Source organism: Dermacentor silvarum, chromosome 6, assembly GCF_013339745.2.
Source record: "Dermacentor silvarum isolate Dsil-2018 chromosome 6, BIME_Dsil_1.4, whole genome shotgun sequence".
NCBI lineage: Eukaryota > Metazoa > Arthropoda > Arachnida > Ixodida > Ixodidae > Dermacentor > Dermacentor silvarum.
In genome coordinates, this window is record NC_051159.1 from 133,242,375 (window position 1) to 133,269,660 (window position 27,286).

Sequence of the window (27,286 nt, forward strand, 5' to 3'; positions counted from 1 at the left end):
CATTTAGGTGTAGGCCTATCTATCTATCTATCTATCTATCTATCTATCTATCTATCTATCTATCTATCTATCTATCTATCTATCTATCTATCTATCTATCTATCTATCTATCTATCTATCTATCTATCTATCTATCTATCTATCTATCTATCTATCTATCTATCTATCTATCTATCTATCTATCTATCTATCTATCTATCTATCTATCTATCTATCTATCTATCTATCTATCTATCTATCTATCTATCTATCTATCTATCTATCTATCTATCTATCTATCTATCTATCTATCTATCTATCTATCTATCTATCTATCTATCTAATCAATTGGCTGTGTGCAGCGCAGAGCGAAATATAAGGAAGCGAAGGAAGAACTCAACATTACTATCCCAGCGTTTACATCAAAGCTGTCGTGTTGTGCGCGACACGAGACGGCCGGAATTTCATGCGGTAGTTGTGTTTTTACGTTGCGGTGCTTGAACCAGAGCGTAATGAACGAATGCACGAACGTGTCAAATAACGAGGCAGTGTAAAGGGCGCTCCTTCGGGGAGCACGGTAAATTCCGACAGTGGACTTTATTATGGGACATGTAGTTACTCTCTCGAATAAGAGTCTGTCAGCAATATATCGTGCTTAGAGTGTGCTGAAGTTAGTGCTTATTCTCTCCCCATCACGCTCCGGCATTTTACAAGAGGCACTAGCTTCACTCTTCACATTCTGGCGAAGGTGTGACGATACGAAAAAAGTTGCACCTTCGCTCGTAATGCGAAGCAGCGATGAGATGACTGGCGCAGTATCGTGCACAGAAAGTCTTGCACTGTTTTGTGCGGCAATCATGTCCTCGGTCCCACAGACGCCGCACATGCAGGCTGAGTTCTCTGCTTTATTTTTCGTTTTTTTCCCAGACTGGTGGTTGTGCGAGTGTCATTGCAGCTTCGAAAGACATCTTGAGAGTCCTTAAACACTCTGCAGTGAGGCTTGCCGCCGCTTGACATTTTGTGGCCAGCGTACTCGGCATGCCTGACAAAGTGTAGGATGACATATATAGTTATGCCGTAGAACACTGAACGACGTGTTTCGTGAGGTGGAGCTTGCTTGCCCGTTAGGTTGCTTTCATACTTGTCTACACCATAGTGGACATTGGCTGCTCCTGTAGTCCTCAGAGAGATGCATCCACATAAATTCTGTGGCAACTGCCAGAGAGGAAGTTACCCTCACGCCGTTGCAGAGTATGTATCTCGTGACGCTTGGCGTGGTCCTGTCTCCTTGGCAATTGACTTTGTCCAATGTTCTTTGATAGGTGGCTCGAAGTCCGCTCTTGTTATCTTCTCTCAAGCAGGATGTATGTGTAGAACAGGTAGCCCGGAGGTGTCGTACCCAATTTTCGGGGAAATTCTGTGAGAAGTGCAACGCTGTAGAACAACTTCTCCTGAATGTACTTCATGCTGCATATATCTGCATGTTAGTGTCTAAAATAACAGTCATTTTGACACCGTAGGAATTCAAATTCAACTCCTCAAGGTATAGAACTGAGCGTTTCCGCCAACTTCCATCATGACACTCACAAAACTTCGTGCCGCGTATGTACGCCACCTGAAACAGCGCCTCATGCATTTTAAAAGACTGCAAAAAGGCTTCTCGCCCACTCAGCTGTTTCTTTGCATTTTCCCATGCTATCCCTTTGGTCTCGTCATTCCAAGCGCTTTTGATCAGGCCTTGTGAAGTGCTATCTGTTCTTGCCATATTTATTCGCTGATGCGCGATTATGCTGAGTCACTCGCGTACCTGTCATATGTATATCAGGAGCAATACAACAGATCATATCCGTGTGTTCAATCTTCAATAAGTACAGCGGCAGCAGTTTCAAAGGCGCTGTCAGCATTACGCTTTGGAAGCACATTGATCGCGCTGAACGCTTGCCGCCTTTTCTCGACGACGACGACGGTCATGATCCATCGTCAAGTAGATTTGCACCAACGTCGGCTTTCGTCAATGCGGCCCGATTCAGAAACTGTGCTACGACAAATAACTTCGGCAAATCATCGTTGCCCACATTTGAGTTTCCGCATCTCAATTTTCTTGGAATAACAAATGCCGCTCCATGATAAAACTTGACGTATCGATTACGAGAATAAGATGATGATGAATGATGCTCATTCCCTTTTTAATAGCACGAACCCACAGTCCAGGTTAGGCCATGAACCGGGTGGTAATATGATAAAAAAGAAAGGAAAACATGAGATAAAATACATAATTGGATGTGAGAAATAAACCGATAATGAATGATATAAAATAGCATGTAATAAGCTCGTCAGTCTTGCTTGAACAGGTAGAATAACATGAACTTAGTCCTAAAAATACATGAAGTAAAGGGTCATCGTCAAGAATGGGTCAGTAAAATTCTGAATAATAGACAGACAGACAGACAAAGAACTTTATTAAATAGGTCCTGAGAAGCCCTGCCCTAGGGCAGAGCTGCGGGCCGCTCCCACGTGGGGACGGGTAGGCCGAGCCTAACCGCCGCATCGTGGGCTCTCTGGACAGCCCAAGTTTGTCGTGACAGGTCTGAGCTCTGGATGGCAGAGCTCCATTCTTCTTCCGTGATGCGATTGGGCCCCTGTAACGAGGGGCATCGCCAGAGCATGTGTTCTAGATTGCTAACAGCCGCACAGTCGGGGCAAGTAGAGCTAAAAGCCTCTGGAGTGATCGAATGAAAAAGGGCCAGGTTGGGATAGGACTTAGTCTGAAGCATGCGTAAAGTGGACGACAGAGGTCTAGCCAGTTTTCTATGAGGTGGAGGATAAGTTCTCCTACCCAGGTGATAGTGCTTAGTGATCTCGTTGAAAGTAATGAGAGTGTCCCGAAACTCGAGAACCCTGGTCTCTGAGCTAGCCCCTGCTCTTGCGCGGTGGGTTAGTGCGCGCGCTTGGGAGTGGGCGATGTCATTGAGATTGGGCAAGGAGTCAAGCTGGGGGCCGAGGTGCGCCGGAAACCACGTGATGGTGTGTGTAAAGATGATCTTGTTCTTGAGAATCTTGTGAGCCTCCTCAGCAATGGACCCTGAAGCGAAAGCCCAGACTGCCGATCTCGAATCAGTGAAGATTTATGTTTTGCTGCTGTCTAGGAGGGCCATAGCAATTGCGACCTGCTCCGCTCTGGATGGAGTTGAGCACTTCAGGGAAGCTGCATTGACTATCTGTCCGTTGTGATCAACGATGGCAGTGGCGAAGTTAGACGACTGTCCATATTGGGCTGCGTCGACAAAACATGCCGAGTGGGGATCGCCTTTGATACTCTTGAGGAGAGCGAGGGCTCTTGCCCTGCGTCTGCCTACGTTGTGTTGAGGATGAACATCACGGGGAAACGGTGCGACTCGTATATTATTCCTTTGATCTTCTGAGATTTGATATTTACGTTCTTCCATGAGTATAGGGTTGATCCCAAGAACCGCCAGGATCATCTTTCCAGCCGGGGTGCAGGATAGACGGGCCAGTTGGGCCGACCCCTGGGCCTCAATTATCTCGTCTAAAGTGTTATGCACTCCTAGTTGCATAAGGAGGTCCGTGCTCGCCCGTAACGGAATGCCTAGTACTCTTTTGATACTCTTTCTGATTAGCGTGTTAAGTTTTTTTTTTCTTTTCAGAGTTATACCTAATAATAGATTATTATTAATATTGTGAATTTGTTATTTTGCTATTTTAATTTTCTAATTTGTTAAATTTTTGAAGGAGAAATAAATCAACCTTGGAAAATTTGAAATATTAAAAAGGTAATACTTTTGTGTTGCAGAGGCAACTATAAATGGCTCGTCAAACGTTCGTGTGGCTGTATCTGCATACATATGCTCGAAGTGAGAGTTGAACAGTAATGTAAAAAGGCAGCCCTAGATTACGAAGCGCAATTTCCAAATATCGTTTTCGTTGAGTAGAAAACCGCCGGCACGATAGTAAAAAGTGATCGATGGATTACAGCTTATTGGAAAGGTAGCATAAAGGGGATACCACCAGACCACATCTGTGCAAATAATAATTAAGTGGTGGAATACAGAAACGCAGTCTTGTAAATAATATCTCGAATTCTCGGATAGGACACCATTGTCGGTTCCAAGAATAATTTAGACGCACAAAATCCGTGGATTTTTCTAATGAGAGGCTATTGCCGAGTCCCTCCACTGAACATTTACCTTCACAGCTCTGGTCAAGGTCTATCAGCATTGTTTACTTTGTGAAATGAGAGTGATTCTGTGCAACATTTCTTCTTCAATATTAAAACGAAAATATTTTGAGGAGAACTCTTCTAAAACTATGACTTGGATTTGACTCTTCCGGTCTACCGTACTGGATTGTTGCCACATGAACATTTGTGATGCCCTCCGTAATTTTCTGCGTGATAAAAAAAAAGAGAGACAGAAAGAAAGAATTCAAGGCTAAAATTGTTCTCTTTCATTTTTATGCTCACCTAATTTCTACTTCAACATTTAGATATATTAGCCTTCATTTCTCTAATAGTTGACATTTTAGTTCACAATATACACGTTAGTAATTTCATTTCACCTTATTTCCCTCTAACACAATGATTACAATAGTAAGGGTTTCACCGCCCGATTCATGGCCGATCGCGAAAAGTGGGTTGCGCGCCATTACACTAAGGAATAACAACAACAACAACTACTACTACAACAACAACAATTTTGTGACGCAGCGCAGTTGTAGTTGACGGCGGCGCCCCCTAGTTGTTGCTCGGTGTCTATGGTGCTTTGCTGACGAGCACGAGGTCGTAGGTTCGATTCCCGACCCCGGCTGCTACATTACGATAGAGCTGGAATGCCAACACGCTCGTGCACCGTGCTTTAGGTTGCACGCATAGAGTTTCACACTATAAAACCTAGAGGGAAATGTGGCGCTGCTGCGCCGTGGTGTGCAAGGGAATGCCGGTATATTGTGGATTCGGATTGGCATTGTTCTTGGAGAGCCAGAACGCCTTGAAGACGCGCCTGGTCAGCACCGTTCCGTCTGTCACAATGATTCATTTCCTGCTAAAACAGGACGTAAAAAAACTGCTTTAGCTTTATTATTACACAAAAACATATTTTGTTTAATTTTGAGGACTTACTGTTGGATGCGCAATTCTATGAAACGTAAAAAAGTATCAGCTGGCCGCTAAAGTTGGAGGGCAGACGACAAGATTCTCGCTCGCTTTGGAACAACTTGTCTGTTCTTGATTTTCTTCGCTTGATGCTGCATTGTAGGTAAGTAAACTTTATTGAGAGATGTAATATGGTGTGAGTGAAAGGCTTTTATGTAGATTTTATTTTAAGAACGCGTCATTTGTGTAGCCATATCCACGTTTTAGACAAAGCCACGTACAACACCAGCCAACACAAGCCTCGCAGACACATATGCCGTCATTCTCATGAGGGCACGGCAGCCGTTTAAGAAACTCGCATAGACGGTGGCGCCAGTTTACCCTCTAGGTGTTAAAGTGAGAAACTCTATGGTTGCACGTTAGAGAAACACGGGTGGTCAAAGTTATTCCTTAGCCGCCAGTATGGTGTCTATAGCCTGTGTGCTGTTTTGAGACTTGAAGCCGTGACGATCAATCAATAAGCCTAAATTGCACTTTATTTCGGGCACAGAGTTGTGACGGTCGCAGTCGTTGCTGGCGAAACGAGCGACGCATTTCTGCCCACATTTTAACACAGGTATGCTGCACAGTGAATCGGGGTTGCCTTGCAACACAGGTATCTTTACAGTACTAGCTGCGTTTTACTAAAGTATACAAGCTGTTTTAAGCGCGGTGGCACTTTCAGAACGTTTCGGCTCATGAAATGAGGCGAGCTACACGCTCTGGCTGCGATGTAGTCTGTATGCTTGTACGAGGATAGGTTATCGGAAGAATAAATGCCTAGACAGTTGTAGTGCTGCACGTGATCTCTTAGGGCAACGTTGTCTAAAAGAAATATGAAAAAAAAGTAACAGGTGTGCGTGTTTTCAATTTAATGTGCATCTAGTTTAGGCCTCTTTCGTTTTTCTATAGAGGGCCAAAAATTGATTAAGTTCAGGAACGGGGAGTTGTCAAGGGCAACGAATGTCATTTCAGTGCCTATTTCCAATCGCTGGCACACCTGTCGCAAAGGTGTATTGATATGAATGACGCTTACGGCGTGACCTAATAAATAAACACTATCACGAATAAATAAAAGAGAATATTAATTGTGTCTGTATCTTTTATTTTTATGGAAATGGGTAGACCTCTTTAACTCCCCTCGTTTGATATTTGTAAAAAGACCATCTCGTTCGGCATTGGTACATTCTGTTTGAGAAAAAAAGAGCATGTATAATTTTCTTACGTTCTGCGAATCAGCCTACGTCGATCGTCAGTGGAATGCGCGCTCATGCCGTCGTAGCGTAAAAAAAAAAAGAAAAAAAAAGCTGTACTTGCTGAAATTGTCCCAAACGAGACCTTTTTGAACCTATGCTCTCCTTCAATTTCACAGCTCCGAAATCTGCTACGTATCTGTCACGCCGTCCGATGTTACCGGTCCGAGCGGCGAGCGTCTAACGAATCTGTTCGTTCGTCGACTTCGGCTTTGGTGCGTGCGCTTGCGATCAGTGGAGCCGCACCAAAAGATATATGCCATCATTAAAACGAAAGTTGAGCTCTGAAATCTGCGCGTGTTTTCCGAACGGCTCACTTAATTTGTATATCGCTTATCAGGAAGGAGAGTGGTGAAAAAAAAAAAAAGAGTTGACGGTTTAGCTTTGAAGTCACGCGTAATTAGGGGATGGAATGGGGGAGAGGGGGGGGGGGGTCATTTTTGAATTGAAGCGTCCAGGTGCCTAGATAAATGGTTCGTTTAAGATCCTCTTGCGACAGTCACCTATAGGCTAAATTGATTGGCCTGCCGTTCAGAAGCCCGGCCCCTACTGTTGAGTGACATTTAACAGCTTTGAAGCTGGCCAGCTTCTAATATTTCAAGTTCTATGACACGATAAGTTAAAAGGAGCCTGACACAAACACTGCTTGCGAACCATCTTTTTTTTAAGTATAGTCTACAGCTTCGTCGGCTGAATGTCAGATTATACTCGTGCCGCCTTTAATCCCGTGTTTGTATGTGCTAGTCTCTTTCAAAGAAATCAAAGGACGAGTTGGTGGAGGTGCGCCGAAACTTTGCCTTTTTGCCGCGATGAGAGATCAAACATTCATGAAGCACCGATTCCGGTGTTTACGGCCACTGAATAATTTTCTGAAGCGCCACTGCCGGCGCATTGCCGGAAATGTCATTTCTTAAATGAGGATGTCGTTCAATCGCGCATTTGGCTGCGGCAGTGCCCGCGTATGTGTACTACGTGCTGGTGACAGGCTTTGTTCTCTACGGAATTTCGCAATGAAACAAAAAAACACAGGCATTGGTAACAAAGGAGGCGTTCCAGTCACAGACGTTCACACAGGCCAGTGGACTCTTTGCACTCTCTCCAACCCCTTTACCCCCCACCCCAGTGTAGGGTAGCAAACCGGAAACTGACTTCTGGTTAACCTCCCTGCCTTTCCTCTCTCGCTTGCTCTCTCTCTTTCGCAATGAAACAATAAGCGGGCGCGTAAATTTCCTCACTGCAAGATATATACGCTTTAAAATGCACATTTTCTTTATTAAAGCGAAGCCTATTATGCCCCCCCCCCCCCCCCCCCTTTTCTTTTCCGGGTTTGACATGTCTGCCTGGTAGGTTTCTCACCGAGTAAAAAGGGCCAATCCCGGAGTCCATGTATTTACATCGTGGGCTGATCCCGGAGTTGGTGAATTTAATTAAAAGCACGACCTTGGAGAGGGTGTACAATACAAAAAGTGAGGTCGCTGTCAATCGATTTCGCTGTACTTTCGTCTTACTTGTGAGTGGATGGGTAAATAGAATTTCTCCCGATTCGCGCGAGCGTTTGGGGCGGTGCTCGCTCTGTGCTAAAGGTTGGTGTTCATTCTGTATCTCTCTCGCATAATGTATTGTGATTTTTACCATAGAGTTTCTTACAAAAATTACTAGAAGGAATTGCGGAGATAGTGTCTGCATGAGCTGAAAGTATGGCGATTCGGTCAGGGTGACAATGATGGATAGTACATGCATTTGACTATAAACATCGTCCCTACGGCTTCAAACAGCTTTGCAACTTCGCAAATTTATCCAACAAGATACTGCATTATTATTGCAACAGCTCGCGATGGTTATGCATCTGCGCGGGAACCTATCGCCTTGCTGTGTTTCCATAGCTATAATTGCTTAGAAATTTAACTGAGAGATAAAGCGCAATAATTAACACCACAATGAAGTTTTAAGCCACAACCGTGAGGATTAGACAAATATATGAACTAAGCGATCTTGGCGCTAGGGTTCCCTACTAGTAATTTTTGTAGAAAAAAAAATGTCGCAGTTGCGCCCGAAAGGCGAGCATCGATTGCGATAGCAAATTCGTGGACAGCTATACAAAGTAAGGATAGTAGTTTTATCAGCTGTATAAACTTGTAAACATAGGCACACTAACTCAATTAACAAGCATGGTGTCACGTGCGCACAAGCAAACATGAGCGCATCTCACTCAATGACCGCGGAAACTCGCTGTCAAAACGCTGGAGTCAGTCAGCAATGCAACAGCAGCGAGCGAATTGAGGTTCGTGCCGGCGCTTGCATTAACGCGAGCTTAGCCGCGAAAGCACAGGGAGAGCGGACTCTGCCCCCGCCACAGATGGCTTTCAAGATACAGCCGCGCGGTCGGGTGCTCGCGGCGCAGAACGCTCCCCCCCCCCCCTACTCCCCCCCTCCTCCCGGAGCCTTCCCGCCCGGCGGGAACGCGCGGCCGCAGTAAAGCGCGGTCCCTCCGCCTCTCTACCCTCCCTCCGACGGCTTGAAGCCAACGCCGGATTTTCCGCGACACGGGACCCTTAACGTGTTCTAATGGTCGTCACCTTTAATCTATCACCGTACCGAACACGTTTCGTGCTTGTTAGCACGTCGTCTATCGCGCGACCTAAGATGTACGTTCTGACGCCGAGTAATCCCCATGCCGAAAACTCGTCTGAGCTAAGTTTCCATACATGCCAGCTCTCCCCAATTTTTCGCAAATTTTACGAATTTGGAATCGTACTGCGATTTTACGAATGCGGCGTCGAGTTTCACGGAAAATAGATCCTGTGCAAGACATTTTTTTAGAGGTGCTGAATGGATGGGGCCGCTCCAGATTGAAAAGAAAAAAGAAAAAGGCGCACGAAAAAAGAAATGGTGATGGTACTTATGCCGCCCTGTTGTGGCAGCGCAAGGTGCCATATACCAGAGGGCTAGTTGCTTCGAGCGAGTTTGTTCCAACACGTTTCTGCAACAGAAACGCCGCTAAAAAAGTAACCGGGATTCAAACACAATGTGTTGCTTTTCACTCTCTGCTGTTCCTAGTTTGCTGCTGCTTGTGTGGTGCGCCTAAAAGCGAATCATCGTAAACAATGCGTATGTATTCCACAAAGGTCGTGTGCACCCCCCCCCCCCTTCCTCCCCAACCCTCTTGGTTCAGAGGTCGGCAAGTATACCATGTGGTTACAGCTGTATGTTCGGTTACATATATAGATAAAAATGTGCGCAGCTTCTGAAACCTTGAGCAGACGTCTGCTAATTGGCGGCAGATTTTACAAACTTGCACATTTTCTAAATATGTTTCTACTTATAGACGGTTAGTGCATTTGCTAACATATTATCCCCAATCGCAATTGCTTGTCATGAGCGCGCCAGTAGTCGATGATGTTTTTTGCTCGTACACAGCGTTCTGCAGTTCATTCATGCAGGTGCAAATGTCCAGCAAAATTTTACCAGATTGATTGTGGTGCGGCAGTGCGCTATATAACTCAGTCTATTCGTTAGAAACTGAGTAAATGAAAAAAAAATAATTTCGATATATTTAACTTAATGCACAAAGAGAAGGAAAACGATGTACGAAAGGCTGACACACAAACCCACACGCTTGTGACCAGCTGGAGAAAGCGATACTTTCGTTCCTTTCTTCACGACTGCCACAACGCCGCGCCTTGTGACAAATGAAATTACTTTCATAAGCAGGGTTTCCTGCTCCCATCATTTATAGCTCTATGAACTCGTTCATAATACGCGGTGTCGAGAATCGTCTGTCTGGAGCGCAAATTAAGCAAAAGAGGAAGCGAAATTTACTCCTACATACACGTCGAGAGTGCGTAAATGTTCCCTGTGCTATCACGTGGTAGCGGAAGTTTCGCACATTGCGTGACACGAGGCCTGACCTACGCGGCCCGTGTAGCTCAAGCATGGACGACAAGAGAGCGTCGCGATTCTGGTCGGTTAGCTTTTCCAAAGCGGCAAAATTAGATTAACTCAATGGGCGGATGCTGCACGAGCCAGTAATGCGTAAACCGCGAAATGCAGGCAGCACCTCTCGCGAGTAGGTTCTGTTCGCACCGTCTCTAGTCAGGCACGAATTAGCCAGCGACACACTACTACTGTGCCGGGAATACGCAGTGCGCCTAATTAAATAATGTCATACAGTAATGATCTTGCCATAACATATAACGTAAGGGAAGTGCCAAACATAGTTTCCAAAGCGACTAGTTATGGGCGTCGAGCGTAGCGACGGGAACTTCCTCATCAACGGACACTACTTTAGTTCTTGTTTGTATAGGCAATGTGTTACTGCAAAAATGTTAGCAATGAATTGCGAAAGAGAGACGTTCTGGTTTTCTGACGTGGTCTTCACACCGCGTTGCACTCCAAACACAATCGGCAAGTTGCAAGAAAGAAATCCACGTGGAATCTCCTGGGGGAGTCATCTGAAAGATGCGTAAGCATTTCGTAGTAGCGACGGGGTGTTCAGTGGCCGTGCGCTGGTGTGTTTCGTATAATTGCGAGAATGACCGCGAAAGAATCGTGAAACAGAGAAACAGAGATTGCAACACCGAACTCCTAAGTGAGACTTGTACGAGACGACGTAGAAGAGGCGAGTAGAAGCTCGTGTTATAGATAGCCCGCAGCGAATGTGGACGTGGGGTGAAATGACGAGAGGGAGATGTAGGAAATGAATGAAATGTGTGCAACATTTATTAGGCGCACTGTCTCTTGTTGGTTGGTTATACTGCAGGTGGGGGTGCCAGGTGCGCTGATGGCGTTCCGATTATTATAAGCCGTTATCGCTCTTTATCGCGTTATCCACCCGAGTCGAACCATTATGAATCATGATCAACTGTGCTCCGGCGGCGGGTACGTATGGCGCGGCGGCGCGGGCCGCATCTTGAAAGCGCTGTGCGATGCCGACAGAGAGTGCCGACTGCTGATAGCTTGGCGCGCTGTGTTTTCGCCGCTCACTTAGCGTTGAAGAGAGATGCGCGGGTCTATGTCTTGAAAGCGATCTGCGAAACGGGCAGAGTGCGGCATGTGAGCTCCGTGAGTGCTGTGTTCTCGCCGCCTCATTCGCGTTGAAGCGACAGGCAGCGCGAAGGTACAGTGTCACTCGCTGCTGCGTGCTCTATCTTGAAATCGATCGTCTTGCGGGAAGGATGGACGGACGCACAGACAGTTTTCTCGTTGGGGAAGCGATGAAATGCTTACACATTCAAAAGTGAGTAGAACAGCACTACACATTTTTTACGCTCACTTGTTCGAAATTCTGCACCAAAATTAACCCGGTGAAAATATCGCACGTACCAGTGCTCTACGCCGTGTGCATCTTGGCACGATAATATGGGTAACTCATTCGTTAATTATTTTTGACAAAATTCGTAATATATGAAAACGGCAGCGACCACTCGAATGGTGGTGTTTTGCCTCTCGGAAAAACGTCGGAAGCTTGCCGAATGACAACGGCGACAATGCAACAACGACGACGTCACGACATCGTCCTGGGTGTAGACCAAAGCAGTTCTTGTTTTCAGCCTTTAGCGGTGAGATAAATATCGCCGCGCACCGTTGCGGAAGCGACGTAGTGGGTGGGGGAAAAGCATTACGGCTAACGCGATAAGATTTCTGGAGGAACAGTGGCGCGACAGAGAAATGAGCGTAATCCAGAATACGTGCGCTTGCCTTGAAACCCGGGAGTTAAATAGCTACTAGCTGCAACGGCGTTATTCCTCGATGCATGCGGCGTTTCTCGTAGAAACGCTGCAAGTGCAATTGTTTCCAGTGCCAACTATTTGGCAGCAAACTATGCACGAAACGCTGCACTTGCTTACTCATTTCGTACAAGCTAATTAATGGTCGAACGTTAGGGCATCTTCCACTGTGTGTACATGCGCTCTCAAAAGGAAATGCTCGTAAGGAAGGCGAGAGAGAAGAAGGTGTTCACGGCGAGTAGTGCGCATTTTCGACTCGGCTTGAAACTAATTACCAACAACCCAGTTCTTAAGAGACAGCGCATAATGAAGTGCGATTAAAAAAATGGTTCCTTTTTCCCGAAAAGGGTATTGTTCCTTTGTTTCTTGTGCGCTTAAGGAAAGGAGGCCTACGGCTTTCATTGTTTACAGTTTTCTTTCTCGCCGTTAGATCGAACATTCGGGAAAAACCGGTGTGGACGGTGTCGGGAGTGTTACACTACGTTATGTGTTGAAACAGGCTCGACATTTGCGCACTGCTTCGTTTTCACATTTGTCGCCCCCTTTACGTTACCGCCTTGCCTTTGACTGTCGGAAAAAATCACCTCCACTGAATAACGAGACACTTGTATAGTGGAGAGATTTTTAAAAACATTCCCTTCCACACGTCTTCCTTTCTGCCTACCTGGTAATGCTGACTTTTCTTTCCTTGGTCTCATTTGCGAGCAATGCTACAAGGTAGAGCACAAAGGGCCTACTAACTTCAAATGGGTGTCGATTGCCGTGTGCTTTTGACACATTTTTGGCTTGCAGGCTAATGTCAGCCACGTTGGCGTGGTGGGTCAGCTACCAGACTACAGATTATACTGACACACTGCGAGCCAGAAAGGTCAATAAAGTAACCTCCTTATTTTATTATTCATAATACCCATCTGGGGCAGCATGCTATGCGTGCCGCTATGCAAATCTCTCCAAGTTTCTTTAAACAGCGTATCTCTTTACCTCTCCTAGAAAAATGTTAGGTTTTTCCATCCCAGCAAAATGCGTGCAGTTTAGATGGGTACCTTAAGTACTGAGTCTCCTGAGTCTTATCGCAACAATCGTACGTTTTGCTTATAGTCTTTGAGAGCATTTTCCATGGGTTGCAGTATAAAAAAAAAAATGCCGTTTATAATTTTTGTCACTGCATTTGCGCACCGATATTTTGATAAAAGAGGCTTCCTCGCTGGAAATTTACCTGCTTGCGTTAACGTTGTGGTCTGCTATTGCTTACTGCACAGAGCATTATAAAATAGTTTTGAACTGTTCTCTACTGCACTTTTCAAACACTTCTGTACGAGTGTTCATTTGACTGGTTGCTCTATTCGCCTCTCTGACTGGTGTTTAGACCTTCAAATAATGTTGCAACATTTGAGTTAACCATTCGTGCTACATCCTAACACAAAACAGGTCGTTCTTACAAAAAAATTTGAAGGAGAAACTATGGCACTTGGAATGACCGGTCTAGGGGTAGTTCATGCTGAAGGGAGTGCTTTCAGAAAGCAGACGATTTCGAAAGGAACGCAGTCTCGAGTGCCTTTCGTGGGTCATTATAACAAGCAGTTGATCAAGACATGTCACTCACGGTTTCTATGAGACGGCGTCGGTGGTTCGAATGGGTCCCGGTGTCGGCGGCCCGAGTCGGAATAAAAACTCCGCAGCTCTGTCGCTGGACGAGAGATGGCGCTGCACTGCCTTCTTCGATGTGCCTGTCTCCTGCTGCCCCGCTGCTTGGCACTGCTCGCACCGCGCGAGGTCCAAGTTTTTTTTCGCCAGCTCTCGCAACTCGTTTTATATCGGTGTACGAGTCGGCTACACGCCTCTGCGCTGACGACGTCACCGTGGCACGTGACCTCGGCCTGTCGCGCTCATTGGTGCTAGACCGCGGGGGCGTCGTCCAATCACCACAGCGCTCGCGCTCACCTCGGCGCGCTTTGACTCCTCTTATTGGGCGCCTTTCTCGTTTTTGCTTCTCCGTTACGATGAAGTTCGCCTTCGTGAGACGCTCGTGAGCGAACTATGCTGCGTCACTCGATTTGTTTATGCAACGAGCGCTTCTTCTTGGACTTTTCCGCGCGACTTGAAACGCGCGATACGTCCAAGTAAAGCACGGCGAAGTCCTCTTTTGCCGCGCAGAAGTTGTGGGTGCGCCTTGGTCAGTTATGCACTGGTAGTAAAAAAAAAAAAAAAAAAAAAAAAAAAAAAAAAAAAGGAGTAGGAAGAGAAAGGTTTATTGCAGCTAGCTGTTTCTCGTCACGATAGAAGCTTCAAAATCAAAATAGAAATTGGTTCAGAGTTTGTAGTATGAATAACGAAACGCGAGTTTATTAACGGACCCGGGCACTCACATAACCAGCTGCAGATCATTAGCGCATTGAAAAAAAAAAGCTTCCTTTGTGTGATAATTCGGCTGTGGTTAGTTTTGAACATTTTTTAGTACGCAGATGGAAAGTGAGATTACTTTTCGAGCTTGTGCTGCTGGTTACACGCGGTAGTGGTTCCGCCCCGTCTCGCGTTTTTGCACTTCAATTCACGACTTAAACGAACCGGCAATTTAATCAGAAAGAAAAACAAAAAAGCCCCACATTGTTAGCGCCATTGGTATAAGCACAATATTGTTTGCCGAGGGCACCGTGAAGGACTTTAGCTTAACTAGTACTTTCGCAAATGTGTGGCGTACGACACCCATTGTTAGAAGCATAAATTGGAGTCATGTTCGAAGCAAACTAACGCATTAACTGTAACGTCTGAATTGAGGTGCTGTTGAAAATAGACATGTACGTATCCTTCTTTTTAATTATTATTTAGGCTACGTATAGATTATGCTACGTATAAGTCTTATGTGTTTTAAAGGATTGGTAGTAGCCTTTACGACATACTTCATCGCGACAGGAAAATATTTCGTATAATGCATTGAAAACTCGCAATACATATGCTTTAGAAAAAAGCAGCCGTCAGTTTTCTACTTTATATATAAAAAAAGTGGATTGATCGTATGCAATTTTGCGCTCTAAATGGGTACTAAATGCATCGCGGAAAGCGTTCAGACTTAGCTCGGTATCAGTTTCTCTTTTCTTTTTTTCCCCTCGCGCATTAAAAATAGATTATGAACCCGAAAAAGAGAAATCTACTTGCCTGGTGATTTATTTGAATGTACAGCGAACGCAAGGACTGTAAAAACTTTCATGTAACATTCTGTAGCCGGTGCCCTTTCACTACAAAGTGAAGAAAAAGAATAGCATTAACCATAAAACAAGACAATTTGGCTTTGTAACCACCCAATTATTGGCCTATCCTCACTAAAACTTGCGCCATTGTGTTTAGTGCCGACAACCGCCACAACTTCCAAACAAGGTTTGCGTGTTTGAATTGGTCCTGTAAAGCGTGTTTTGTCTGTGAAGCGTTGGTGCACTGTGGCAAAGCAAGCGCACGTGGACGGAAATACGTACGCACGCACACACCCGCGCGCAAACAAACAAACAACCAAACAAACAAACAAACAAACAAACAAACAAACAAACAAACAAACAAACAAACAAACAAACAAACAAACAAACAAACAAAGAAACAAACAAACAACAACAGGCGCGCGAACATCTTAAACGCAAACATTACGAAGGGCGTCTCGGCTAACTGAAACAAAATAAAGAAACACCAAATGTGGGTACTGCACTTTCCTTGTTTATACCATTCCGCGCATGTTTCTAAATGTTGATTTAATTAAGGATTCTAGTTTAATTAAGAACTTTATTTAATCTACACAGCACGGTATTTCGTTAAAACTCAGCGTCTTATTGCAATCTTTCGTTTAGCGCCTCAAGGAAGTTTACTGAATCAGCTGAACTTAACGTAACAAAACAGCGTATAGCTGATTGTTACACGAACATGAACACGAAGGCGCACACCCTTCAGGTTTCTGCGCTTTTTTTGTGGGAACAGTAGCCATGGAAGAGTAATTTATTCTGCAGAGCTCGATGAGGACGTGCGTAAGTTTGGTCTAACATTTCGTGGCCCGAAAACACACCAGAAGAAAGACTGACTTCTATGTCAGGAAATAAGGTAAGCGACCAATCAAAATGCTATGCAGAGTATCGTTTCTATCTTTTCATCACTGATAGATTTTTATGGAAAGATCACTGAAGAAAAAATGCGCAACATTGTTTCCGTGAGCCGCTTGTACAACACGACTGGAGCTGACATTAAGCAAGATATTCTAACGGCGTGTTTGTACACACGAAGGCGAAGGTAACGAGCGGTGGGAGAGCAGGAAGACGAGGACTTTGCTTTTGGTCAGGCGGCCTCGCCCCATCTAGTGCTTTCTCCATCCAGCCTTCTAAATAAACGCATCCCGCCTTGTAACGTTTCTGTTGCTCCTCGCTCAGACGAAGCCCGTTGGGCGAGTCAGGTGGCGTCGCGTTGGGTGCATGGCTTGAGCCTGGCGACATGCGTTACTTGAGTGCGTCGCCCGTTGGCGATGAGACGCGCTATGGCATAGTTCACCTCACTGAGGCGGTCGAGTATCACGAAAGGGCCATCATAGTGTGCCAAAAGCTTTGTGCACAGACCGCGCTTCCGTACTGGGCTCTACAACCAGACCAAGTCACTAGCAGCATAGGTAACGGGGAGGTGGCGGCTGTCGTACCTTGCCTTTGATGTACTATCGACCCAAAAAGTTTATGGGCCACAGGATCTCAGAAAACGCTAAATATCCGAGCAGCCTTTAAAAGTATCCAGTAAAACCGTACATCACAATTTTGTTCGCATATACCAGTAGAGGCTGGAAATGGGAATACCAGGCAGCGTTTCGAGGCTGCGGAGATATTCAGCTTTTTGTCATATCCCTTGGCCCGTAAACTTTTTTGGTCGATAGCACCCTGCGAAGCTAGCGTTCGTTGACGAGCAAGCCTACGAGCCTCTTCGGCACGACAGAGTGTCTCAGCTATAGAATCATCGTCCGCAGTCGACAAAGGCAGGATGGTGCCTAGAGTACAACAAGGCGGCCGTGCATGCAGAAGAAAGAATGGGCTGTTGCAAGTTGTCTCGTGCCTCGCAGTGTTGTTGCGTCCCGAATCGGCAGGGCGCATTCTTGGGTTGTTTCCATTGATGCCACCCCCTTCATCAGCGGCTGCCTACCTGGCGACAGTGCCCGACGCCGACCATGACAAGCTGACCGTCGCGGATCGATGTGAGGGGCCAACTTCGTGGAATTACTACCCTGGGAACGGCGACGATCTCGGTTTCCCAGATGGCCACGCAGTTGCGGCAAATGTGAGGGCGAGGGTGCAACATTAGAGGCGGAGTTCTGTGGACAATATGACCCCTGCTATTGGCGGCACCAAGGTCATCAGATTCTCTAGTAGGGTCAACTAGGGAAGACGGCTGTTTTATAAGCGAACACATTTGGTGTCCTCAGGTGTGTCCTGACGTGTTCTGATATGTGCTCAGACATGTAGTGAGCTAAGACATTCAAAGTTCTCCCCCATGGAGCGGGCTTCCATATCTGGAGATACTGTATATATATATATATTCAGAGTATTACTATATGTACAGCCTCCCGCATCTTTAGCTATATCGCGCGAGAACACTATAATATGGTCGTACGTCGTCTTGAAGGGAACGTCAGCCCCCGGAAAGTAAAGCTAGTTTAGGTTTCAAGGAACATCCGCGCTCCTAGCGGTTGCCGGACATCCTAAGTTATTTTTCTTATTTCTTTTCTTGTGAGTTTTAAATCGGGCGAAGCGCGGGAAGGTGGTCGTCCTCGTGCATCCGTTGAGCTCGCGTCCGCTCATGCACCCTTGCCACTCGCTCAGCGATATCACAAGTCGTATCGCGCTTGGTCGTCTGCTTCGGTTGTCGTGCCAAGTGTAAATATGGGAAAGATAAGACAGAAAAGCTTGATCAGGCGTGCAACGAACGGAAGACGCAGGAGATCAGGTTGACCAAGCATTAGACGAAGATGGCTAAATCGGGGCATCACATGTGTCGCGCGGCTCTGTGGTGTTCGAACACTGGGAATTCCAGTTCTGCGAAGTTTTTCAGGTTTCCTAATCACCACGGGTAAGCAAAATTATTTCACTCTATTTTCCGAGCAGGTATTCATTTTGCATGAGTAAACCAGTTCTGTGCAAGCCTGAGTGGACTGACATAAGAGCAGTGTCGCTCGACTCATTCGTCATGACGGCAGCCCATCTGTTGCCGGTGAAACACTTGTAATGAAGGGTTTGAGTGCGTGTTTTTGGGCTGTACATTTTTTTCGCTCTTTGTCGACATGCACAGCCAAGGTTAAAAAAAAAGAAAGAAAAGACGCAGCCATGGTGGTTAATAATTTTCGCATTGGTATGGATCTTCTGGAATATATTTTCACTGTTGTACAAATTTCCGTTGTGAACGAAAATTGCTTCTGTAGATTGTCACTTTCGCATTGCGTCGAGGTCAGTCTTTTTCCAGTACCGAATGTGTGAATAAAAACAAAAGCGTTCAACTTTTACTTGTGTTGAGTTTTGGCTGGCCGAGAAATCGGCTAGTTGTAGTCGATTCACTTCACAACGCACGAACAAAATTAACGATTGATGGTGCCAGGAAGTTATTTTCTTCATGCAACCCCCGCTATATCTGTGGACTAGTTGAAGTGTAGCTCTAATTAAACGTAGCCGCAGGTTAGGTGTTTTAAAGCGACTAATTTCACGAAAAGACGAAATGTAATATATTAACCGCGAATATTGGTAATTAACAATGATTCGCTATGTAAATATGTGCATAAATACACACACATTAAATCTCGTTGGTTGGTCAACCACCTTGTGTTTCGGTACAGTGAAACTATATTCAAGGAAAGCACGCTCCAGAACGATGCTGCCGAGCAGAACACAGGGACGCTCGTATTCATTATAATAGCTTGGCACTGGTGCGTACGAGCAATGTCTCAGTGGTTTAGAAAATGAATAGCAGCTTGCAAGGTAAAGCTGGTAGGAAGAAAGCGCTTCCTAATACATGGCACACTTAGCGGGATCTGCTCCGCGATTTGGCCAATGTCGCCGCACGGCCAGCGGATCTGCAAGAGAGCACGAACACAGTCCCCTTGCATGCGAAGTGGGAAAGGAGGGCTTCAGCGGCAACCCTCCTCCTCCCGGCTGCGCGCCCTCTCTCTCTACCTTCTGACCTCATTAGTGACGTCATGGGGGCATTGTTTTGTTCGTGAATTATTACCAGTAGGATATCCGGCAGCCGCCAGTTGTGGAAGCGGCGCTGCCGCCGCGAATCAGCATGGGACCGAGCATCTCGTGGGAGGTATAGGGAGTTTCCGGCCCCTGCGAACGTCGCATTAGACGACTCGAAGAGTACTTAGTGCACTTGACAGTACTTCTGCCGGTCTCGTTGATTATCGCCGCTTAAAGACGCTAAAATGACGCGTGATGGACGCTCGCGCGATATAGCTAAAACTGCGGGAGGCTGTAGAATATGCGTCCCAGGTAACTTGTGCCTAAGCTTAAAAATATGCAATTGCCACGTATAGTTGAAGAGAACCAAACTAATGTTGCTTGCCGTCGTCGGAGCAAGTCAGAGCAAATACGCGATCTTAGGAACAGCCAACAGGCCAATAAACCTTCGTATACTACCTCTTGGCATCAAGGCTGCGAAAGTCGAAGCCCTTGCTATGCAATGAACGAGAAGAACCAAAAGAAACATTTCTACATTTGAATTAAATACGACGAAAAATTTCCCCTACGCTTTATCTGACTTCATTGTGTGTTTCCTTCATATTTATTTCCTGTCGCTTAAGAATGACCGATAAGCTTTAAAGTGGCTGCGGGTAACAGTGCAACGATCAAGAGTTCGTTTAGGTCATTACACCACTTTCTAACTTTTTAAACTCGAAGCGAACTGCACTACATATTCAGCAGTCAGTTTTTGCTTTATCCTGACTGGACTCACCCTTACCCTTGACTGTGAGCTTTGTTCCGCTGCCTTATCGTTGGCATACAAAGGTAATGAAACAAATTGTTCATTGGCGTATTACAACTGAGCCCATTCGCTTTAGCTATGTTCCGTGCTGAATGTACTTACACTGGAAATCACAGGTTTCGACATTGAAGCAATTACCCGTTCGAAATTGTTGCTAACTTTACATCGGCGTGTTAGCAGCGCCATAATAAACAGGTTTGTTAGCTTTAGAACTTAGGTTTGCTGTTTGAACATAGCCTGATTTGAACACCTGTGGTCGTGTTATTTAACGCTGTTTAGATCAGAGTAAACTGAAATTTCAATAAATAAAGATTAATAGAAACGTATTTCTAAACGTAAAGGAAATTGTATTAGGTATACTAGCTGAAGCTTTCGCAGCACTATACCAGCTGCTTCCACATGAAGATCCAATATGAGTCGGTGCAGAAGCTCCCACTGCGCTTCACGCGTAGGTTATGCTGGCGACCGTACCAAATATCAGCAACGTTGCAGAATGTGAAGTCACATAGCTTTAAACAAAGTGAACTTGCGACGAGGAGCAACTTTATCGGGTAGATTTCTTATAAACTTTGTGATAAGGCCAGACCAAAAAGAACAAAAAAAAAGAGAGAACTCAATCAACCGGACACAAACATTCAATATACGAATCTCCGAACCTATTCTTAGGTGGGTAAGAAAACTTGTGTAAGTTTTGTTCCTCTTTTTCTGAACGATTACAAGATGGAATGGCCTGCGGCTTGGTACACCACGTGAAATCTTTTGTTTGCCTCAACAACAAATTGCGTATCTTTGTTGTTCATCTTCGTGCTTAAAGGAAGGTCTTTTTTGGCCGTGCAAGTGAAACGTTTACACGTTTTGAGTGCGCTGACGCCCAGTTATATTCCTTGTTAGTCATCTGAGCGAATCGAAAAAAAAAGAAAATATAGGAAAGAAAGAAAAGAAAAGAGAGAAATCTCCATATGAAGCGGTAACAGTTCGAACGCAAAGTATCCAGCCCGCATTAGCTTATTCGTCCCTCGAAAAAAAAGAAAGGAAAAAAAAACGCTTGCTTTGTCTTGCCGGCTACTGCTTGCTTGTCCTATGTAATGCGAGAGAGAAAATTTTCGAGAGAACGACCTCTGAATATATTTCCCACAGGCGTATGCTACATCATCCAATCGGTATTTTGCAAAATGTATGCATTTTCTTCAATAAAGTGGAAGAGCGCCAAACCGTACGTGCAGTAGAACTCGCTGACCCTTGCAACAATTTTGCATCAGCGTCTCGAAATGGAGCAAGAGGAATGCTTGCTTAGATCGCCGAGATTGAAGCCCTGTTTTATAAAGAGCGACGGGTGCGGGACAAGGCGCAATACTCTGGCAGTGGAAGGCCCGTTCCACGCTTGCCGTTTGTAAGACAAAACGCTGGTAACGGCATACTTCTTCGAACTAGACGTCGGACTACCGGTCCTTCTCGTGGGGGAGGAGGGGGGGGGGGGGCAGTCCTTAACCTACAACGGCCGCAACCGCCAGCTTCTGCTTTTATTGAATCGTTAACAGAAACCCATAGTTTGCACACGGTCGTAAAACACTCGTGGATAAAAACCAGCGCTCGCCATTACGTCGATCGCATGCTGGAGGCAGGCCTCGAAGAAGGATCAGGCTTGTCTGAGGGCGATCAGACATTGATTGAAGTGGGAGAGGGCAGTTATGCACTACGCGACTTGTGACTTCAGATTTTGCCTCCACTTCTTGTAGAGTAGTCGACTTTGCGCTTGTGCGATACGCCGGGTGTGTCGGCTTTAAGCTGTGCTGCATCTTGTTCGCCCGCTTTTTACGCCATGTTTGCTCTTATATACGACACTGAAGCAAGAGAGGCGAGCACTACGTGAAGGATATGGATATACCGCGGATGGGCTTCGCGTGATGAAGAACAGCGCGTTTATCGACCGAGCCTCGCCGCAAGTGCTTCGTCCCTTGGCTTGTCAAATAACCCTAAACGGTGCTTGATCACTGTTTCGTATAACGCTGAATATGCCCAACAGGATAACCCTTTGCGTCTTGCCCTACGCGTGATCTCTCCGTCAGTTAGTTTGATTACCTTGGAATGGTTCAACAGCATCGAAAGAGACGTGCCTTTGGTCTGAGTCGATAACTCTGCTCTGTTTGTTGGTTGAGTGATTGTTTAATTGATTGAACTTCTTCTTCCTTTTTTCTGGGGTTTTACGTGCCAAAACCAGTTCTGATTATGAGGCACGCCGTAGTGGAGGGCTCCGATTTAATTTTGAGCACCTGGGGTTCTTTGACGTGCACTACAACGCAAGCACACGGGCGTTTTTGCATTTCGCCTCCATCGAAATGCGGCCGCCGCGGCCGGGATTCGATCCCGCGACCTCGTGCTCAGCAGCGTAGCGCCTTAGCTAACTGAGCCACCGCGGCGGGTGATTGATTGATTCACGCATTAAGCCTTGATCATTTGGATTTCGAGGTCAAGCAGTGTTGCCTAGGCCACTAATTATAAGCATTTCCTGGGAAAAGTAGCAATGAGCAACCTCAATTTGCAGATTAATAAAAGAATGGGTTGAAGTGCATTGGACATGCACACTCCAATTATGAACGGAAACTTGACAATATGCTTGAGGATAAAACTTTTACTCCATTTTGTCTTGAGGCAAGAACTTGGAGGTCAAGAGAGAGAGAAAGCAGGGACAGCAAAGGCAGCGAAGTCAGCTACCCTACACAGGGGTACGAAAAAGTGGGAATAGAAAGCGGATAAGTGGGATAGACTAAACACTGCGGGCACGCAGGAGGATGCACAGGAACATTATAAACGGTCACTCAAGGCCAGTGAGCTTCAAGAATCTTACTAGTGCATGATTAAATATTTGCTCCAGCGACAGATCTGGTCATGGTCGGAGCATCTATGGCTCAGAAAATGGCCTAGAGTCTAGCCGGTTTAACGTTGCGCAGAGAGATGGGCGTTGAATGTCACGCCGAGGACTGTTACACAACCGATGCCTCGATGGTTTCGAAACATCAAAGATAACTTAGGACATTAAAAAGGCACGGAAAGGGAAATGAGAGGGCGCTACGTGAAGCGGTAAAACAATGGCAGCCTGTATCAGCATTCGAGTATGGGTTTATGATATCCTAGTTAAAGAAGAGGAAAGGTACTAAAGCTCAACCAATGCGTAAAAGAGGTCTATGAGAGTCGCATAACTATAGTGTTAGGGGCAGAAAAACGCAGTAGAGAGTGGTAGAGGCTTAGGCGGAGTAATGTGATTATGATATTTGCTGGCCTTGGGTGGGGTTAGGTTGGCTCAATTTATGGGCTGTTACTTCTTTTGTGCAGCCAGTTGTCTTAATTAACCCTGTAATGCCCAACCTATCAAATGTGCTACGCTGAGTTTGATGCCTCAAAATGCTGATTGAAGCGTGGAAAACCAAATACAAAGCCCATAGTTGCGTTTTTAATATGCGGCAGTGAAGTTTAACCAGTAGATAATGTATTAAACCATTTTCTAATTAATTGATTAGTACAGTAATTTAGTTGTAACTGAAAACCATTTTTTTTCGACTAATGTACTTACTCTCCATGGCCAGAAATGAATGTCAACAATTTCTTCAAATTTTCCTTGATGTAGAACTGTGTTGGGGCATTACAGGGTTAAGAGCAAGCGCGTGATGATGATATTGATGTTACCTGCGTCACCTTCGCTGACCCATTGTGCACAAATGCATGGTAATCGCGTCAGTGCGCAATGTAGACCTATCACTGCGGTTACATCGCGGCCATCAGCGCGAAAGTATTTCCCGCTGAAATGAAAGTTTATTCGGACAAAAATATACATATTAATCGGAAAGGAAAACAAAAACATTCCCGTAAGCACACTGGCTCAGGATTTTGAGAGCGCATGCTATAGGAAGAAGGTATAGCTACTGCAGCGACAGGGGAGCGATTTAGATGAGGCGCAGGTGAACGAAGTGAAGTTATCCAACCTCCCCATCTTTCCTTGTTGCATCACTGCGGTATTTCTGTCACCTATTCAGGTTTTCCCGGTCTGTTTACATTTGTCTCTTCTCTCTCAAGCCTTTAGAAATTGACACGTAGGCTAACAACGGGAAGGGCTGTGCTAGGAAAAAAAAACGAACGGCGTGTGAATAGGGCCGCTTTTCTCAGCAAGTCACTATAATTTCTGGGTAAGTTCGCTTCGAGTACCAAGAGCTATTAGGAGGGCCGTAAGCTATACTGGTGCTGTGCAACTATTTGCAATTTGACTGTCGCTGGTTCGGTACATGTATACCTTTTTGGTATGACATCTAATCCAAAAAGTCCGATAGAAAGAACGAATGTACGGAGAGAGAAGCGCAATTAAGCTCAATTTATTTATTTATTTATTTATTTATTTATTTATTTATTTATTTATTTATTTATTTATTTATTTATTTATTTTTTATTTTTTTATTTATTTATTTATTTATTTATTTATTTATTTATGTATTTATTTATTTATTTATTTATTTATGTATTTATTTATTTATTTATTTATTTATTTATTTATTTATTTATTTATTTATTTATTTATTTATTTATTTATTTATTTATTTATTACACCACAAGGGCCCCATGGTGGGGCTTAACATGAGAGGTGGGAGTTTAAAATGGCGGTACGGGTTATACGTTAATGAAGGTCCAACAGTGACGGAGGCTTTCAACAGAGAGCGGTCAACCATCAGTCCAATGTGGGCTGAAAGAACGTTCCGGTCTTTGGTTATGCGTATCAAAGAGGATGGCTGAAATTTGGTTTTATGAGCTCTTTGAGGATTAACGGCCTTGGTATACGTGGTTCTAGCGGGAAGACTGATTGACTGGACGGAATGGGTTGTTGACAGCGTGGGAGTTTGTTTATTGCGTTCCTTTTAACTGGGCCCGACTTTCAGCACGAACACATTCTAACAGGTTAATCGGTAGCACTGATCTCAGGGATGTTTTCTTTTTCGGAAGCTCGAGCTTCAACTCGATATGTCGCTCACGGAAGCTGTGTCTCAACTAAGGCACTCGGCTCTCGTCTATAGTGATCATACTTTGTGTGTGGATGTGTTCGGAGTTCGGCCTTCCTCTTCCCCTCAATTCTATTTTGTCTCATTTTCAAGTGGGTCCTTGACATGTCCTTTTCAGGAGACAATTGTTGGACTGCTTATTTTCCTGTGCGTAATCATGGCGTTTATATATGTTTGCACAATTATTAATTAATTAATCAATCAATCAATCAATCAACATTTATTATATAAGGCCAAGAAACAACACTTCGGCCTTCATTCGGGCGCGCTGTTATGATGCTTTGACTATGACAAATTACTCTCACAATAAGACATATACTGAGAAAACAAGCGATATAAGGATACAATACATGCAGTAGTAATACAATCACAGCAGGTCTTAGGTTTGAGGATGTAGGCATTCAAATGTCAAGGCGCACATTATAAAACAAATTGCACGAGTACAATCTCGGTATCTGCATATATATTTGTTCATAGGCTGGCGTCGTCTAAATCGATGCTGATTATGATTCAATAAGAACAAGGATAGTTAATTTTTAGACATGTCCATATTTGCAGCGTAGTTATTAAATGTTCTCAGAAGGCCATAATAAGGTACAGTAGTTATTTTAAGAGTTGTGTACATAAAAAACATCTTACGTGAAAGTTCTTTTTTTTTAGAAAAGAAAAGAACCTATTGCGAACTTTGGAAAGAGCAAATTTGGTCAGTGCAACATTTTTTTTTTTTTTTTAGTGTACAAGGTTGTGAAGAAATACAACGTTTGCTTTAACACGCCTCGATCTCTGAGGGTGAAAAGTGAACGCATAGAATTAAGGTTGAAGATAGAATTGTCAGCCTGGGAAGAAATTCGGGGCGCATATATTGACGATAACTTACCTTGCACCTTCTCAATACTGCCATTTTTCGGTGTTCCAAGTGTCATTCCACGCAACCGTTACGTATGCCAGCACAGGATGAGAGTTGTGTTGACTTCGAGGAAAGAGTCAGGATTTATAAACTCTCTAGACAGTCGACAAATAGCGCCTAGGCACCTGAGAGCTTATAGCGCGAGAGTCTTAATGTGTGGAAAGAACGTGAACATGACGTCAAAAGGAACGCCAAGATTACTGATCTTGCCCCACCCGAGAACGCTTTCGTTTGTGTAAGCAAGTGCAAGATGGTGTGGGAGTAATAATAATAATAATAATAATAATAATAATAATAATAATAATAATAATAATAATAATAATAATAATAATAATAATAATAATAATAATAATAATAATAATAATAATAATATATATATATTATTATTATTATTATTATTATTATTATTATTATTATTATTATTATTATTATTATTATTATTATTATTATTATTACTGACCTATCTTCCGTTGCGGGTACATGCCATGTTTCAGGCTTATCATCAGAAGTTCAATGAGCGCGTGCGCAGTGGCAGTAGAAGAAGAAGACCAACCCACGAAAGGTCGGCACGCATCGTTCTCGTCCACGTCCTACCAGAGACGAAGTGCAATCAAGACCACCAGTGCACTCCCGAAGCACTAGTAGCGTGCGCCGTGCTACAAGCGCACGCCGACAAGGTAAAGGAATGATGCAGTGTCATTCGAGCATAGTGCGTGTTGGCCGCATCCGAGTCGCCGTATACCGTATCGCGTCATGCTCGAAATCAGGTTCGCGCAGGGAAACATGCTGCACCTTTATTGCTGCAGACACTATAGAAACTGTCATTTCAACATATGCCTTGATAAAGTGCTTATAAAGCTTTTTTTTTTATAGCTCCAGGAGCCGTGGCAAAAGATTGTCTTGCCTGCATCAACTCGACGATCCAGAGTAGTGGCTGTGGCATCCTCGGTATCAGTCATGGACATGGTACCCAAAGTGACCGTACCTGCTGAAACGTCGCATGACCGCCCATCACAAGATGGTCTACCTGAAGGCCAGGACGGAATAGGAAACGAAGCCCCAGTCGGCGCGACATCAGCGGTCTCCCACGAGCGTCCAGTGCTCGCCGACAACAGTGAACCAGCTCCGACGTTCCCTACCTGCAGCAGGCTGGCTACACTTCCAGTAGACCAGGTCACTACAATCATGACCACAAGACCACCACCGGGAAACAGTTCTCTAAGTACCAGAAAAAAAAGCAAAGTGGTTCGCTCGAC

The 27,286-nt window shown here is 44.8% G+C and overlaps 1 protein-coding gene across 1 annotated transcript in view; it reads right to left on the minus strand.

Annotated features, from left to right (window-relative positions):
- LOC119456055 (RYamide neuropeptides-like) overlaps nt 1-13,876 on the minus strand; it is a 54,525-nt gene extending 40,649 nt beyond the window's left edge. Inside the window, exon 1 of the mRNA XM_037717651.2 lies at nt 13,708-13,876. The gene's annotated coding sequence lies outside the window, so the exon portion shown is untranslated. The remainder of the gene's footprint in view (nt 1-13,707) is intronic.
- Between the last annotated feature and the right edge of the window lie 13,410 nt (nt 13,877-27,286).